Below are 19314 nucleotides of genomic sequence, written 5' to 3'. Positions count from 1 at the left end.
AAACCCGTAAACATCGAATCATACGATGGCACAACAGATCCCGCAGTATGGATCGAGGATTATCTCCTTCATATCCACATGGCCCGTGGTGATGATCTACATGCCATCAAATACCTCCCGCTCAAGCTTAAAGGACCAGCTCGACATTGGCTTAACAGCCTGCCAGCAGAGTCAATTAGTTGTTGGGAGGACCTGGAATCCGTATTCCTTGACAACTTCCAGGGCACGTATGTGCAACCACCAGATGCCGATGACCTAAGCCACATAATCCAGCAGCCAGAGGAATCGGCCAGATAATTCTGGACACGGTTCCTAACCAAGAAAAACCAAATAGTCGATTGTCCGGACGCCGAGGCCCTTGCAGCCTTCAAACACAACATCCGAGACGAATGGCTTGCCTGACACCTAGGACAGGAAAAGCCGAAGTCTATGGCAGCCCTCACGACACTCATGACCCACTTCTGCGCGGGAGAAGACAGCTGGCTAGCTCGTAGCAATAACATAACCAAGAGCCCCGGCAATTCAGATACCAAGGATAACAATGGCAGGTCACGTCGCAACAAGCATAAGCGCCGCATTAACGGTGACAATACTGAAGATACGACAGTCAATGCCGGATTCAGAGGCTCTAAATCAGGTCAGCGGAAGAAGCCATTCAAAAGAAACACTCAGGGCCCATCCAACTTAGACCGGATACTCGATCGCTCGTGCCAGATACACGGCACCCCCGAACAGCCAGCCAATCACACCAACAGGGATTGTTGGGTGTTCAAGCAGGCAGGCAAGTTAAGCGCCGAGACCAGAGACAAGGGGCTACATAGCGATGACGAGGAGGGGCCCCGGCCGCCGAACAACAAAGGACAGAAGGGATTTCCCCCGCATGTTCGGACGGTGAACATGATATACGCAACCCACATCCCCAAAAGGGAGCGGAAGCGTGCTCTCAAGGACGTCTATGCGCTGGAGCCAGTCGCCCCAAAGTTCAACCCATGGTCCTCCTGCCCGATCACCTTCGATCGAAGGGACAACCCCACCAGCATCCGTCACGGCGGATTCGCCGCACTGGTCCTAGACCCAATTATCGACGGATTTCACCTTACTAGAGTCCTAATGGACGGCAGCAGTAGCCTGAACCTGCTTTACCAGGACACAGTGCGAAAAATGGGCATCGATCCTTCAAGGATTAAACCCACAAAGACAACCTTCAAAGGTGTCATACCAGGGGTAGAGGCCAGCTGTACAGGCTCGGTTACACTCGAAGTGGTCTTCGGATCCCCGGATAACTTCCGGAGCGAGGAGTTAATCTTCGACATAGTCCCATTTCGCAGCGGCTATCACGCCCTGCTCGGATGAACCACATTTGCAAAATTCAATGCGGTGCCGCACTACGCATATCTCAAGCTCAAGATTCCAGGACCTCGCGGAGTCATCACGGTAAACGGAAATACCGAACGCTCTCTCCGAACGGAGGAGCACACGGCGGCCCTGGCGGCGGAAGTACAGAGTAGCCTCTCAAGGCAGTTCTCCAATCTAGGCGTCAAACGTCCGGACAACGTCAAGCGAGCCCGAAGTAACCTACAACAAATCCGGCTGGCACGTTCCGAGCAAGCATAGCAGTGCGGCCCCTACCCTAGCCCCCGCCAAACGGCGATACTGGTACCACGCGTACATAATTACGCCTTAGAGATACCATGGGCATAAGGGGAGGGGCACAACAACGGCACGCCCAGAATGCGGCTCAACCGCACTAAGGGGCTCCCTACTTCACCGTTTTCCTTTTCACACACTTTCAGGACCCAACTATTCGGAAGGCATGTCCGGCAATACACTCGCCGAACCCACGATGCAACAGCCAGGGAGGAAGCATGCCATGTCAAAAGTCCAGGTGGTCTCTATAATGAGTTTAATACCTGTTTTACTTACAATCCCACAGCTTGCCCCTGGAGGGGAATATGTCAAATACTCCCATCTCTTGCTTACCGCACTTCTTGTATCGTTCTGCTTTCGCAGCAGCCCTTTTTTTTAATAAACAATATATAGCTCTTACCTATTATTGTACTTATCTATTTTTATACAAATATGTTCAGTCATGACATTCTGCAACCGTACACTTTGGTGCGGACAATACACCAGGGGCTTATAGCACCCCATAACATGGTGTGAGAAGATCGAACACTCTCATGAGTGCGGCACCCCGAACTTATAGCACTATATGCATCGGCTCCGAATCATGTCTTTGGTCAATAGTTGGGTTTGCCCGGCTCCCATGTTTTGGTACCTTACGTTCCGCATTGTTGGCTAAGGTAGCGCTGGAAGAACTACTGCGATTGTGCCCCAGTTGAGCTGGGTTAACACCTCAGTAGAGAAAGCTAAAACTGACTGTCATGATAGTGCGAGAGACCAGTCGCTGTTCGCAAGGTTTCTTCGAGTCCTTAAAGACTTATGCCGCTTCGAGTGAGGAACCAGACTTATTCGGCCTAGGCGTGGATAGCGCCCCGAACTCGGTCTTCCGAATACTAAGGGCTTCGCCGAAATTTAAAATTATAGAATTCTATGGCTAAGTGAGAGTGATAAAGCATTATAAGTCCGACGGACTGGTTCGTTGTGCTGAACGCCTCCCTAGATGGACCCAAGAATGGGAACAAGAGCGCTCAGGTTTATCCCGAACACCCCAGCACTCGTGGCATGGGGGTCGAAGCCGACGACTTGCATCTCTCAGATTTGATAAACGGCCGCACAGAAGGTAATATTTTAAATTAACAAGCGTTGCTTAACGCATATGAACAAAGCTTCAGCGTACAGGATAACAAATGCGAGTCTACTAAAAAATTACATCTTTGGAGCACTCATCCGCTATACGGCGGACACCCTTCAGAATGCCATTATAATACATCTCGGGCGTACGATACTCCTTGCCCGGCGGTGGCGCATCCGTCAACAGCTTCTCCGCATCTAGCTTGCCCGGTGCACCTTAGCACGGGCAAGGGCCCGACGGGCACCTTCAATACAAACGGAGCGCTTGACGACCTCAATCCACGGACATGCGTCCACCAGCCGCTGGACCAAACCGAAGTAGCTCCCAGGCATGACTTCTCCAGGCCACAGCCGAGCTATGAGGCCCTTCATGGCCTGTTCAGCCACATTGTGGAGCTCGACCAGCTGCTTCAGCTGGTCGCTCAGGGGCACCGGATGTTCGACCTCAGCATACTGAGACCAGAACTCCTTTTTTGTCGAGCTCCCCTCTTCGGCTCGGTAGTATGCGGCGGCATCAGACACACTACGGGGCAGATTGGTGAACGCTCCTGGAGAGCTCCGGATTTGGGTAAGTAGCAGATAATTAACTTTTACATTTTTGCTTTGCATAAAGAATGCCTTACCCGCCGCTATCTTCCTCATCGCCTCGATCTCCTGAAGGGCCTTCTGGGCTTCGGCCTTAGCGGTCTTGGCACTCTCAAGAGCCAAGGCAAGCTCGGACTCTCGAGTCTTCGAGTCACGCTCCAAACTCTCGTGTTTTTCCACGAGAGCCTGGAGCTCTTGCCGCACCTCCGCCACCCGCGCCTCCTCCTTCTCTCGCTCGGTGCGCTCCAAGGCCGCACTCTTTTCGGCCTTGGAGACCGCCTCCTTCAGGGTCGCCACCTCGGTCGTGGCTCCTGCAACATTTATGTTGGTCCTTTTATTATTTTGCAACCAAGTATTTTTATATACATTTACAGGAGGTACTATGTACCCTCTTTATCCTCGAGCTGATTCTTGGCACGGCCGAGCTCGCTCTCGGACCGCTCGAGGCTTTCCTTCAATGCATTGACCTCCGCAGTCAGTGCGGCCGAGGTCAGCAGCGCAGCCTGCATTCCCATATTGACATATTTCTATTAGACTCCTACGTATATCTTTTTAGATCCTCAGCTCGGCTTTTCTTTCCGAACACCGAACTGAGCATCAGGGGCTACTGTCTATGCGGTAATATTTTTATATATGTTTTTGAACACATACCTCAAAGCCCGTTAACAGGCTTGTGCAGGCTTCCGTCAGCCCACTCTTGGCGGACTGAACCTTCTGAATCACCACACTCATAACAGTGCGGTGTTCTTCGTTGATGGAGGCGTCGTTAAGCGCCTCCAGAAAATTGTCCGGCGCCTCCGGGTGGACGGAAGTCGCCGGCGTCGTAGGCTTGCCCTTCTTATGAAGGCGCCGCCTGTCGGACTCTGGAACCGCTGATGGTTCCGGAGCAGTGTCCGGCCCGGGACCGGACTTAGATCCCTCCGGGGCTTTACCCCCTTTGGTCCTGGAGTCCGGAAGGTCGCCTTGTGGCGCTTCCAGGACCACCTCCTCCTGGTTTTGTCCCCTATGGGACTCCACCAAAGCATCATCTGTAGGGAGAGGGGAGGAGGCCGTCGGAAGTGAAGCGCTATTCACGTCCGACGGATTCAGAGATCCGCTCGACGAATCGCCAAGCTAAGCTCTGGGCGGACTACATGATTAGCTTCAGCGTTAAAAGCTATCGAATAATAAAGGAGTGCAATAAGTCATTCGGGTAGCCGGACACTTACGATTTTGCCCGGGGCTTGACCCTGGATGGCCAGTCCCCCCCGCCGTCTTCGGTGTCGGGGGCGTAGTCCGGCAGAAGGGTCTTCCCCTTCTTGGACCCTCCGGCTTCCCCAGTTGGGGCGGCCTTTCTCTTCTTTCCTCCCCCCATTGGAGGGGGAGAGGCATCTTCTTCTTCTTCCTCCTCCTCGTCTTCGGAGGCGAAGGGTGCGTTGGGGCCGTCGGGCAAATCCGACGACACCAGGCACCGAGAACTCTTTCGGGTCCCCGTGGCCTTCTCCTTGGCCTTCTTCTCCGGCACCACGTGAGGTGCCGGAACCAGTACCTTCGCTAAGTGTGCGTCTACTGGGCCTTCGGGCAAAGGGGCCGGATAGTCAAACTGTCTGGATATCCTCTTCCAGTCCTGTCAAAGGAACGGGAGTTTGGATCCCACATAAAGTCACACTATGAAATTCGGGTATCCCGTAAGCGACTAAATGTAAGCTTACTTCGGAGGCTTGACGTTTGGCGCAGAATCCGCGATCCTCGGTGACGGGAGGGGAGACCTCGGAACTCTTGAAAAGCACCTTCCAAGCGTCCTCGTGCTTCATTTCGAAGAGCCAGGATAGAGTCTGGTGCTGGGCCGGGTCGAACTCCCACAAACTGAAGTCCCATCGTTGACACGGGAGGATCCGGCGGAAGAGCATGACCTGGACCAGGTTGACAAGCTTGACCTTCTTGGTCACCAGGTCTCAGATGCAGGTTTGGAGTCCGGCCACCTCTTCCGGATTGCCCCACGACAGGCCCGTCTCTTTCCAAGATGTGAGCCGGGTGGGGATGCCGGATCGAAATTCGGGGGCCGCTGCCCATTTAGGGTCACGTGGCTCGGTGATATAAAACCACCCCGATTGCCACCCTTTGATGGTTTCCACGAAGGCACCCTCGAGCCAGGTGACGTTGGCTATCTTGCCCACCATGGCACCTCCGCATTCCTCCTGTCAGCCTTGCACGACCTTCGGCTTGACGCTGAAGATCTTCAGCCATAGGCCAAAGTGGGGCTAGATGCGGAAGAAGGCCTCGCACATGACGATAAACGCCGAGATATTGAGGATGAAGTTCGGGGCCAGATCGTGGAAGTCCAGGCCGTAGTAGAACATGAGCTCCCGGACGAACGGGTGAAGAGGAAAACCCAGTCCGCGGAGGAAATGGGGAAGAAAAACAACCCTCTCATGGGGCCTGGGGGTGGGGATGAGTTGCCCCACATCTGGAAGCCGGTGCGCGATGTTGTTAGACAAGTATCCGGCCTTCCTCAGGTTTTTGATTTGCCCCTCCGTGACGGAGGAGGCCATCCATATACCTCCCGCTCCGGACATGGCTGGAGAAGGTTGAGGTGGGGACGCATAAGCAGAGGAGGAAGAAGGCGTGAATGGATAGGGCGGATTCTTATCCCCTTATATGGGCGGCCAAAACTACGAGCCCCCTGCCGGCCTAATAAAACTCGCTTATCTCCCAAGCGCCATGGTTAATGGTGCGCTTGGGTTATCCACGCTCGTATTGATGAGAATCCCGGAACAAGGGGACACGATCTCTGCTTTGACAAGACGTGCCAAGGAAACCGCCTCGCTAAACATGCTGAGGTGGAACAATAAAATGAATAATAGCCTGGCCATGGCATGATGTCACGCTGCGGAATACGTCAGCAGATCCGATTAACGCAAATATTATTCTCTCTACGGTGGAATGTGGAACTTATTTTGCAGAGCCGGACACTACCCTGGTGTTCAACATCTTCTATGAAATATTCGGAGGAGGAACCCGCCTTGCAATGCCGAAGACAACTTGCGCGCTAGACTCGTCGTCATTGAAGCCTGGTTCAGGGGCTACTGAGGGAGTCCTGGATTAGGGGGTGTCCGGATGGCCGGACTAAGACCTTTGGCCGGACTCCCGGACTATGAAGATACAAGATTGAAGACTTCGTCCCGTGTCCGGATGGGACTTTCCTTGGCGTGGAAGGCAAGCTTGGCGATACGATATGAAGATCTCCTCCCATTGTAACCGACTCTGTGTAACCCTAGCCCTCTCCGATGTCTATATAAACCGGAGAGTTTTAGTCCGTAGGATGAACAACAATCATACCATAGGCTAGCTTCTAGGGTTTAGCCACTCCGATCTCGTGGTAGATCTACTCTTGTACTACCCATATCATCAATATTAATCAAGCAGGAGTAGGGTTTTACCTCCATCGAGAGGGCCCGAACCTGGGTAAAAACATCGTGTCCCTTGTCTCCTGTTACCATCTGCCTAGACGCACAGTTCGGGACCCCGTACCCGAGATCCGCCGGTTTTGACACCGACACCCCCCTCTGTGTTCGTTTCCCGCTCCGACAGTGCCGGAAAAGGCCTCTAGATTGGATCTCGTGATTCTTGAACTTGTAGTGGCTGGAAAAGTGTTTCCTTGACTCCCCTAGGGTTTTCAGGATTTTAGAGTATTTATAGAGGTGGAGGTGGTTCGAGAAGGTTCCCTTGGGCTCCACTACACACCAGGGCGCGCTTGGGGCCTCTGGTGCTTAGTGGACCCCATGGGCCTCCTCTCGTGTGCTCCTTTGGCTCCCTGGGTGTCTTCTGTCTAGAAAAATATCTTCAAAAAGTTTCGTTGCATTTGGACTTCGTTTGGTATTGATATTTGGAAAGTAAAAAAACAAAAAACAAAAACTGGCACTAGGCACTATATCAATAGGTTAGTCCCAAAAAATGATATAAAGTTGCTAGCAAATGAGTAAAAAACATACAAGATTGATACTTTAATAGCATGGAACAATAAAAAAATTATATATACATTGGACAAGTATCAGAGCACATGTCTCTAAACCTAGGCCTTGGAACCCAATCCGAGAAAATGAAAGTCGGGCCAAGCTTGGGCTCTAGTTTCTCACCATGTGCCCAGCCAAAAAGCCCAAGATACCTAAAATGTAGTGTTTTATTTTAAAAAATAGGAACAATAATGCATTCCAGTTTTTAATGATTAAATGGATATATTTAAATAGATAAAAGTAGGTTGGATTCTATTTAAGGCCCGGCATGAACACGAGCTGGCCCAAGGTATGCCCAAGTTTGCACATCTCACAACCACTTTGCTCTAGCAAGACATCCATCATCTAGAGAGAAAGTCCACCTTGAGTTTTACAATTTTTCTTTCAGTCCACCCAAACAAAAACATTGGTATGCACTTTCTTGGTGTCAAATTACAAAAGTAAACAGATTCTAGACTTATGAGGTGTTTCCTTCTAACAATTTCTTTACTAGGAAACTAGAAAATCCAACTAGCAGGTAAGACCGTGAAATTACTAAAAAATGGGCATCTGAATCTGGTAAGGCAATTGAATTAGTGCCTAAAGTGGCTCTTGAATTAAATGAGTTTGACCTCATGTATGATACATGCAATCATGTGTGGACGAGTGTCAGTGTCAAAACCGGTGGATCTCAGGTAGGGGGTCCCTAGTTGTGGATCTTGGATCAATGGGGAACAAGGGACAAAGGAGACGGTGTTTACCATGTTTGGGCCCTCTCGAAGAGGTAAAACCATACGTCGTACTTGATTATATTCAAGTGTATATGATAATTCAGAGTTGGTCTACCATGAGATTAGATGAACTAGCCCTAAACAAGTGGGATGATGGTTGTTGTTCTAGCCTTCACAAAGTAAACCCTATGGTTTATATAGACACCAGGGGTACTAGTGTTACACATGATTGGTTACAAGGAAAGGATAAACATGCTGATTCTTCTCATCTCGACTTTGAGGACACACCAAGGCATCAAAGACCTCTTGTCTGTACACTGGGTCGTGTCAGAGTTCGGCCTTCTAGCAGTTGCAGTGCGGCCTCACTCCCCCACCTAGGAGAGATAGGCCGGCAGGCCGAGAACCCCCTAGTCCAGGACTCCCTTAGTAGCCCCCGAACTAGACTCCAATGCTGGCACTTCATAACCTTCTGAGTTCTTAGTGAACCTGAATTCTCTGGCTTGCGGATGAGTTCCTTTCCTTCTCCATGTTCGCATGATCTCCTTTAGCCAAGTTCCCAAGGGTCGTTTGGCTTAAGTTCGGACATGTGTTAACCAGATAATGTTCGGAATCCGAACTGCAGATGTTGCTTAGCCTCGAAGGACAACCATTCAAGTGTGAATAGTGCCTTTGCCTGACAGCTTCTAATGAAAGGTCACAACCGGTCACAAATATTGAACAGTTGCGGAAACTCAATTAGCGGTTTGAGGCAGTGCCTCCATTGGCACGTCCCATTAATACAGAGATTGTTCCCATTTTTTAAGGGATATGATCAATGATTTTGGGTTATCTGTGCATAATGCCACGATTATATTGGGAAGTGGCGAGGCCTGCGGCGCAGTAAAAGGACCTTTGGTATTACTGTAGCTTATAAACCTGGTACCCGTTGGCGTCATGGTTCCTCATATGACTAACCATGTGAGCTATCCCCGCGACGCCAAAGTACACGAGCAAAACCAAGCGTGATCTCTAGGGAAAAGGCACTATCCTTTCTAAGCACTACTTCCTATAGGTTCGATAAACCTAGGGTCTCTAGGAAAAATGACACTATCTACTACTCCCTCCGTTCCAAAATAGATGACTCAACTTTGTACTAACTTTAATACAAAGTTGGATCATCTATTTTGAAATGGAGGGAGTACATTTGAAACCAGATCAAATGTAATCACGAGACTTATCCTATGTTCATCACCGCTAGATACACTGACGCTGACTATAACTACGACAAAAAAGCAGAGTATCAGGGACCCCTCCCTCACACCACCAGAGCGACAAGAAAAAACAAACGGAACCAACAAGATCGATGGAGGATATCAGGAGCAGCACAGTCGCTCTTTTGATCGCTGCACTAGTGGGAGAAACATGGAGCAACCTATATGACCGTCGATGCTAGCTCAATTGCACTCTAGTTGAGCGACAACAAGCTTTAGAGGAGTTTCTTGAGGGTGATCTGATAGTGCCATCATCCTCGAAAGATTGGCAAGTACATTTTGGTCTTCTAGCTGGGCAACTAATATCGAAAACAACTTGCCGCCACAACAATGAGAAAAGGACCCACAGACTTCAGCGGGGAGAAGTACAAGATGTTAGAGTTACATTAGTCATGTCTTTTGGTCTTTCATTCTAGTCTCTTGGCATCCTCTCGTAGCTTTTTGGCATCCTCATGTATGTGTATATATGTTGGCTTTGGCCTCCTGATAATACAAGTTGCTATTCCTTAGGACGCTGATAACTGCCACACATGTGGTGTATCGGCTGGTTGTGCCGCACGCCTCGTGTGGCATGGAAAGGAACCCGCCCGCACGACCACATCCAGGTGCGCAAAGCCATAGCCCGCACGTCTGGTGTGTGGCAAAACCGCCCACACGTCCGGGCCAGACGACTGTGCTGCCCGCACGACCCAGCCGTCCCGGCCTCCTTTCGATCCCCAGTCCCAACTGCCGCCATCGTCTCCCACCTCTCGATCCCCTACCTCCATCACCGTCCTTCTCTGGTTGCCATGGAAACCAGAGCAGATCCGTAGGGCCTTCCCACCGCTAACCACACCCCCTCCCCCCCACCCCCCCGCCCCCACTCCAACCTCGCCCTCCAAAGATGACTAGCTAAAAGCAGGTGAATCTCCGATCTCCTACTGTTTCTCATCCTTCTTCTGGCCAGAAATTAGAAATTGCAAATTTACCAACGAAGGTGGCGACTGGATCCACGCTATCGAGGCAAAACACTACACGATTTTGTGTGTATTCTCACTTGCCAAGCAGCATACACTAGATCTGCCATGTACTACGCTAGAGTTGAGCTTAGGTTCTCAGTTCGCTTGGTGCAAGTAGTTGGTACTGAAGGATGCGTAGGAATCCCTAAAAAGGGAGAGAAAGGAGAAATTTGGTATAAGGGGGGTAGGAAAAATAGTTGCCACTTGTGTCTAACATCAGTTGCCACCTATCGTAGCCGTTAACTACCACCATGTTAACCTGTTGCTTGCCATCCTATTGTAGTGGTTGTTGCCATCGAATCAAAAGGATAGCTGGCACCCAGATTTTAGAAAAGAGAGTGGATGTGCATGTCCTACTTGCCATGATGTGTTGGTTGCCTACGCAGGAAAATGTGATAAGACTGATGTATTATCTTCTACGTGCAAACAACAGAAAAATGCATTTTTTGCGGATTGTTGATGCGTTCTTGTTCATGCAGTGATTGAGAACACATTGGCAGAAACAAAACGCGGAAAGAATGAATCACGAAGATGGCACTGATCCTTGGGTTTCTCAAAGGCCAGAAACGCCCCCTTGGGATGCACCAGAGTACAATCAACTCATTTCTGCAGGGCTGTTGCTGCCACTACTAGAGCAGTACGCAGGCATTGGTATGATGCATGATAACAAAGAAAAGAACATTTGCCATGTTTGCGACGATGAAGATGGCATTCTACTTATGTCCTACAATGTCATTTTTCGCAGGTTCTTATGACCAAAACACACTTAGGGGGGCACCATGGCAAGTTCAGTCACAGGGCGCTAACACTGACAAATGTACGGGCAACCAACTTTAACTAGCTAATGTGGCAAATCAAGGTAACACATACGAAAAATAAACATACTGGTGTGGACATGAAAAACAAACTTGTAAAGGATTGCAAAAGACTCACGAGTTATATCGAGAAAAATGTAGAACCTTCATGCAGCACGTGGCATCAGGCGGCAACCATGTACCTGCCATCGACGTCATACACAGGTGAGTCCATAAAAAGTGAAGTTGCGGACAGTGAATTAGCAGAAGGAACATAGTTAACAACTGTAGTTGCCATGCCTGAACAACTACAGTTGCCATGCTTGAACAACTGCAGTTGCCATCCTTGGACAACTGCAATTGCCATCCCTGGACAACTGCAGTTGCCATGCCAGGACAAACTGCAGTTGCCATGCCTGGAGAAACTGCAGTTGCCATGTATGATCAAAATGTGATTGCAACGTATAAACAATAGTGGATGGCAAGTGTGAACAAATCTGTGTGGCATGGTTGGACCACTACATGTTCCATGTTGAAGAAACTACAGTTGCCATGCACTGACCAACTACTACCATGATTACAGGTTATTACGGTGGTACGACATCAGCAAATGTCTCATGGCAAGCTTCACAGTTGCAGGACAACGCTATTGCAGATAGAGCACGTCAAATTGGAATGACAGACCACACAAGATGGGCACATGCGGTACAACAAGGTAAGAAAATTTGAACCACAAAACAACACTGCATTTGTTTTTGTGGAAATAGCATGTGAGGAAAAGAAGATTTGTAATAGTGGTGGTGGAAAAATCAAACAGAAAACGCTAACAAGTGGTCGTGTGCAATGAGTCATATATTGTCTTCGGGATTTGCCAATTGCTAAAAGCATGTGTGCAACACTAATGATTGATCGCATTTGCCTAGTGAGCTCAAGCCTAGAATACAAAGTTTTGATGCTAGAATATACTGGTTGCCATGTATTAGCAGCAGTAATTGCCATGTATGTAGGACTGCAGCTGCCATGGATATAGAATCCAAGTTTTGGTACTGAAAGGAGCTGGTTGCCATGCATTGGCAACATTAGTTGCCATGTTTGTTGGACTGTAGCTACCATGACTACAGAACTACAGTTGCCATGCATGTCCATATGCAGACTCACGGTTTGCTGTTTGAATGATGTCATGCCAAATCACTTGCAGTTGATGTACTCCGTTACGATAAACATGTAATTCAAGCAAAATCTTACGCTCGTACCTGTTTTTTTATTACAAGACCTTCAGCTACAATCAACAGTGGCGCGGGGACATCTACTGCGGGGAGCTCTGAGCGCACGGAAGACGCGTTCCACCAGCCAGCCAACAATCATGCCACAAACAATGCCGAGTCAATGTCGGAAATGGCAATCATTCCAGCAATGCCGACAAGCACACCTTTGAACACAAGCACTAGCAACACTCAAGTAGATGAAACTGCCACCGATACTGAAGTGAATGATGAAACTGATGATGTAGCACAAGGGGATGAAGATGGTGGGCAATCAGAGATCATGGTACCTCAGCCACCGTACGTTGGGCAGAGATTTGATTCGTTCGCATAAGCAAAGGAATTCTACTAGACATATGCAAAGTTCCATGGGTTTGCGGTCAACATCGAATACCATAGGAAAATTAAGAAAACTAACGAGTACAACAGAGGTGAGATGAGGTGCTACAAGGCACGAAGGAACAAGAAGGGTAAAGGTGTTGCGCCTGTTGTTCCGGAACAAAAGAGAGGTATCATTCTCAAGACGGAATGCCCTGTCCGGTGTAAGCTAAACATAGATGGACCACGGTGGGTGGTCACTGAATATTTTGACGAGCACAACCACGAACTCATAAAGAAGTTCGACCTGGTAAAATTTCTGACCGCCCACAGAGGATTCACCCCCATCAAGAAGAAATTCATAAAGCTGCTACATGATTGTAACGCCGGTCCATCAAGAATGGTCCAGATACTATCACTCATCCACAGGAAAAATGGGACTCTGAGTAGCATGCCCTACATACCAGCTAACATCACAAACCTAAAGGCAAAGTACTGTAGAGAGAGCAAGTTGGCTGACATAGAGGCCACAATGGCCTACTTCGATGAGAAAGCGAAGGAAGATCCAGATTTCTTCTACAGGATAAGGTTGGACGATCAGGACCATGTCAGGAACATGTATTGGGTGGATGGTGCTGCAAGAAGAGCCTACAAACAATTCCGAGATTGCATTTCATTCGAAGCGACATATCTCACTAATATGTACAAGATGCCATGCACTCCATTCATAGGAATAAATAACCACAATCAGTCATTGCAGTTCAGATGCGGGCTCGTTCAGAACAAAGACACGGATGGGTACACTTGGTTGTTCAAGACCTTCTTGGAGTGCACGGATGGACTTGCTCTGATGAACATAATAACAGACCAGGATTTTAGCATGCATGCAGGCATAGAGGAGGTCTTTCTGTTGGCAGTGCACAGGCACTGCAGGTGGCACATTATAAAGAAGGCTGAGGAGACACTAGGACTGTTCTTTGCTGACCGTCCAGAGCTGCACAAGGCATTCGAGCTGTGTGTGGACCACAGCTTGACGGTGGAGGAGTTTGAAAGGAGTTGGATGGACATCATTGAAACATATCAAGTCCAAGACAACGAGACTCTTGCTAGCCCGTGGGAGAAGCAAATGTACTGGGTGCCGGCCTACTTCATGCAGTGCTTCTTCCCGTTTCTACAGACTACACAGCGCAGCAAGGTGTTCAATGCTGTTTTGAAGCGGTATGTGAGCCCTGACAACTCATTGCTATAGTTTGCCAAGCAATACACAGCTTTGCAACAAAAAATACTGGGATCTGAGCTACAGCAAGAAGTGAACACCGCGCTAAAGCAGCCAAAATTGCTAAGGTATTTACCGATGGAGAGGCAAATGAGCAAGATATACACCAACAAGATCTTTAACAAGTAAGTCAGTTGTGTTACAATCTTATTTGCATAAGCATGAAGGTAGTAGGTGCCATGTAGAATGCAATGCAGTTGAAAAGCTTATTTGAAAATGATGATTTCTTGAAAAGTAGTCATTGAGTACAGAGTAACCATGATATATAGTTGCCATGTTTAATGAACTACAGTTTGCCATGTTTACTCAACTGCAGTTGCCATGTTTAATGAAATGCAGTTGCCATGTTTAATGCATTGTACTTCCATTGGGCATGTTGGTATGGAAATGCCAATGCCAATTAAAAATGTTATGCTGTTGCCATGTTTAATGAACTGCAGTTGCCATGTTTAATGAACTGCAGTTGCCATGTTTAATGAACTGCAGTTGCCATGTTTAATGTACTGTAGTTTCCATGTTTAATGTACTACAGTTGCCATGTTTAATGTACTGTATTTGCCATGTTCACACGAAATGTACTTCTATTGGCCACGACAACATAAGGTGCTACAAAAAACATCACACAACAGTTTAACAAAAAACACACAAAACTTGCAGATTCCAGGAAGAAATAAAGCGTGCCAGCATGTTCACGACTTTCCAGGTGGACGAACATACGTTCAAGGTGTGTTATATTTTGGGCATGTCGGATTCAGAACCTGAAGACCCAGACAAAGGAAGGAACTACTTCGTGAAAGCCTCGATAGGCCAAGGCAAATACTACTGCCAATGTTGCAAATTCGAACGGGACGGCATTGTGTGCTGTCACATACTAAAAGTAATGGACATGAACACGGTGACACGGATGCCCCGCCATTTCATAAGGCGGCGATGGACTTGGGACGATGACGATGCATTGGCGCCGCAGACAACAAATGCAGTTTTTGTTGTGCATGACGAGAGACCGGAGTCAACCATGGAAGCCGTGAGGCACATTGTGTTGACAAAGAACTATGCTGAACTAATTGATGAAGCGTGCAAGAGTGATGAGACAGCGAGGGTCGCAGAAAAACACATGAAGGCCCTGAAAAGAGAGCTTGATGAGATCAAGAAGAGGAATGCTGAGGAAGCCTTACACAGGTTCCCCCGCACATCAAGTGTGCCTTCGTCCATGGGGCCATCATCTGAAAACTCGGAGGTAGGATCTGGAACAGCAAGCACACAAACCCAGTTCAGGAACCCACCCCGTTCCATCACAAAGGGGCGTCCAAAAGAGATAAGATACAAATCGGGATTGGAGATTCAAGCAAAACACAAGAAAACAAAGAAAGGGACGGGCAATCCGTAAGCAACATTGGAGCACTATGACATGGTCCTTGGTGACATTTTATTTTGTAATCTAGATGTTCTAAAAAAATTAAAAATGGGAGAATGACTCTTGAGGGGCATCAGAAGTTGAAGGAAAATGCCATGAATGGATAATTGCAGTTGCCACGTGTATGGTACTTAATTTGCCATGTTATGTATACTTAATCTGCCATGTTATGCATAGTTAATCTGCCATGTTATTTATACTGAATCTGCCATGCTATTTTATACTAAATCCGCCATGCTATTTTATACTAAATCTGCCATGTTGTGTATACTGGATCTGCCATGTTATGTATACTGGATCTACCATGTTAAGTATATTGGATCTGCCATGTTATTTATACTGAATCTGCCATGTTGTTTGTACTGAATCTGTCATGTTAGTTCTACTGAAATATGCCATGTTATTTGTAATGACTCTGCATCGCATATATTTCTGTGTTCAGTCAATGCATTTTAGTCACACATAGTGTGTTGTGTGCAATCTATGGGAAACAAGTTGAAAAGGGTCACGTGCAGCAACCGCAAAAAGGTTACGACTACATGATCAAACTACCATGCTAGCTGGTACAGTTAGCGATGAAAAAAAAGAACCAAACTGACAAATGAAAAATGACGATAACTTTCACTAACCATGTCTGATGAACTACATTTGCCATGTTTTAAAACATTGTAGACGCATTCGAAACACCAAACTGGTGCTACCAACAATGAAAGCATAACAATAATGATAAACATAAATGTATCTGCTGTCACGCCTAAATAGGTTCACATCCACACATATATTACAGAAAATATTCAAATGTCGCTCACACACCACCACTACATACTAGGCTACGCGGGGTTGCAGTCATAACATAGCGCACGGACATAGTTTTGAAAAGAACAAAGGTAGTGCCTTACATTCCTCGGCAACAGAATGTAAGGTAGGCGTTCGGTATGGAGCACCACGTGATCACTTGTACTTCTTGGTGACTTTCTTGACAGCTTCCTCTACGAACTCACGTGCTCCGGACCGCTTGTTGAAAACTTCATTCGTTAACCAGTTCCATGTGTAAATTTTCCGGAGCTCAATGACCATTGCAGTTGTGACAACAGGAACCAGTCTACCTTCCCACTTTGCAAGGTATTCCAACATGTGAAAGCCACAGACCGTCCTGTACAAGAAAAGAATCAGGTGAACTCGCAAAGGACAGAGATAACAATGATAAACTTCAATTCATATGTAACAAAGAGGGTTAGCATTGGTGTAGAGGACACCTGAAGAAAGAGATGGGAAATTACTTGTTCCCTTGCTTCGTAGTCGCCACGTACTCAATTGGAAAATGTCTGATCTGGACCTTTGAGTGTTCATAGTGATGGTTCCATGTCTCTTTGAGGTTGTTGATGAAGTATTCAACATGCGTAGTAAGGTCGGCATCAGTGCTACGTCTTGAGCTTGCATTGGTTTTCCTTAAAGAGGAAAGGGTGATGCAGCAATAGTAGCATAAGTATTTCCCTTAGTTTTTTAGAACCAAGGTATCAACCCAGTAGTAGGCTCCTCAAAAGTCCCACGCACCTACACAAACAAACAAAGAACTCGCAACCAACACAATAAAGGGGTTGTCAATCCCTTCACGGCCACTTGCGAAAGTGAGATCTGATAGAGATAGTATGATAAGATAAATATATTTTTGGTATTTTATAATATAGATTGAAAAAGTAAAGATGCAAATAAAAGTAGATTGAAAGCTTATATGATAAAAGATAGACCCGGGGGGCATAGGTTTCACTAGTGGCTTCTCTCAAGATAGCATAAGTATTATGGTGGGTGAACAAATTATTGTCGAGCAATTGATAGAAAAGCGAATAATTATGAGATTATCTAGGCATGATCATGTATATAGGCATCACGTCCGTGACAAGTAGACCGACTCCTGCCCGCATCTACTACTATTACTGCACACATCGACCGCTATACAGCATGCATCTAGAGTATTAAGTTCATAAGAACAGAGTAACGCATTAAGAAAGATGACATGATGTAGAGGGATAAACTCATGCAATATGATATAAACCCCACCTTTTTATCCTCGATGGCAACAATACAATACGTGCCTTGCAACCCCTATTGTCACTGGGTAAGGACACGGCAAGATTCAACCCAAAGCTAAGCACTTCTCCCATTGCAAGAAATATCAATCTAGTAGGCCAAACCAAACTGATAATTCGAAGAGACTTGCAAAGATAACTCAATCATACATAAAAGAATTCAGAGAAGATTCAAATATTTCTCATAGATAAACTTGATCATAAACCCACAATTCATCGGCTCTCAACAAACACACCGCAAAAAGAGTTACATCGAATAGATCTCCACAAGAGAGGGGGAGAACATGGTATTGAGATCCAAAAAGAGAGAAGAAGCCATCTAGCTAATAACTATGGACCCGAAGGTCTGTGGTAAACTACTCACAACTCATCGAAGGGGCTATGGTGTTGATGTAGAAGCCCTCCATGGTCAATTCCCCCTCCGGCGGAGCGCCGACGAAGGCTCCAAGATGGGATCTCGTGGATACAGAAGGTTACGATGGTGGAAATTGTTTTTCGTTGGCTCCCTGGAAGTTTTCGGGGTACATGGGTATATATAGGAGGAAGAAGTAGGTCGGTGGCCGCCCGAGGGGCTGACGAGATAGGGGGCGCGTCCTGTAGGGGTGGGCGTGCCCTCCACCCTCGTGGCCGCCTCGACTGCTTCTTGGCTTGCACTCCAAGTCCTCTGGATCACGTTTGTTCCAAAAATCACGCTCCTGAAGGCTTCATTCCGTTTGGACTCCGTTTGATATTCCTTTTCTTCAAAATACTGAAATAGGCAAAAAAACAGCAATACGGGCTGGGCCTCCGATTAGTAGGTTAGTCCCAAAAATGATATAAATGTGTAAAATAAAGCCCATAAACATCTAAAATGGGTAATATAATAGCATGGAACAATCAAAAATTATAGATACGTTGGAGACGTATCAAGCATCCCCAAGCTTAAGTCCTGCTCGTCCTCAAGTAGGTAAATGATAAAAACAGAATTTTTGATGTGGAATGCTACCTTGCATATTTGTCAATGTAATTTTCTTTATTGTGGCATGAATGTTCAGATCCAAATGATTCAAAATAAAAGTTCACATTGACATAAGAAATAGTAATACTTCAAGCATACTAATAAAAGCAATCATGTCTTCTCAAAATAACATGGCTAAAGAAAGTTCGTCCCTACAAAATCATATAGTTAGGCTATGCTTCGTTTTCGTCACACAAAAATGTTCCCAAATTCTACACCCCCGATGACAAGCCAAGCAATTGTTTTGTATTTAAATAATCTCAAACTTTTTCAACTTTCACACAATACATGAGCGTGAGCCATGGATATAGCACTATGGATGGAATAGAATATGATGATGGGGATTGTGTGGAGAACACAAAAAAGGATAAAGTCTCACATTGACGAGGATAATCAATGGGCTATGGAGATGCCCATCAATTAATGTCAACATGAGGAGTAGGGATTGCCATGCAACAGATGCACTAGAGCTATAAATTAATGAAATCTCAACAAAAGAAAACTAAGTGGGTGTGCATCCAACTTGCTTGCTCACGAAGACCTAGGGCATTTTGAGGAAGCCCATCGTAGGAATATACAAGCCAAGTCCCATAATGAAAAACTATCACTAGTATATGAAAGTGACAACATATGAGACTCGCTATATGAAGAACATGGTGCTGCTTTGAAGCACAAGAGTGGAAAAGAGATAGTAACATTGCCCCCCCTTTTTTTCTTTTTTTTGGGCCTCTTTTTTTTGGCCTTTCTTTTTTTTGGGCCTTTTTTTGGCCTTTTTTTTGGGACAATGCTCTAATAGTGATGATCATCACACTTTTATTGATTTACAACACATGAATTACGACTCAAAACTAGAACAAGATATGACTCTATATGAATG

Source organism: Triticum aestivum, chromosome 2B, assembly GCF_018294505.1.
Source record: "Triticum aestivum cultivar Chinese Spring chromosome 2B, IWGSC CS RefSeq v2.1, whole genome shotgun sequence".
NCBI lineage: Eukaryota > Viridiplantae > Streptophyta > Magnoliopsida > Poales > Poaceae > Triticum > Triticum aestivum.
Note: the sequence above shows the minus strand (reverse complement) of the source record.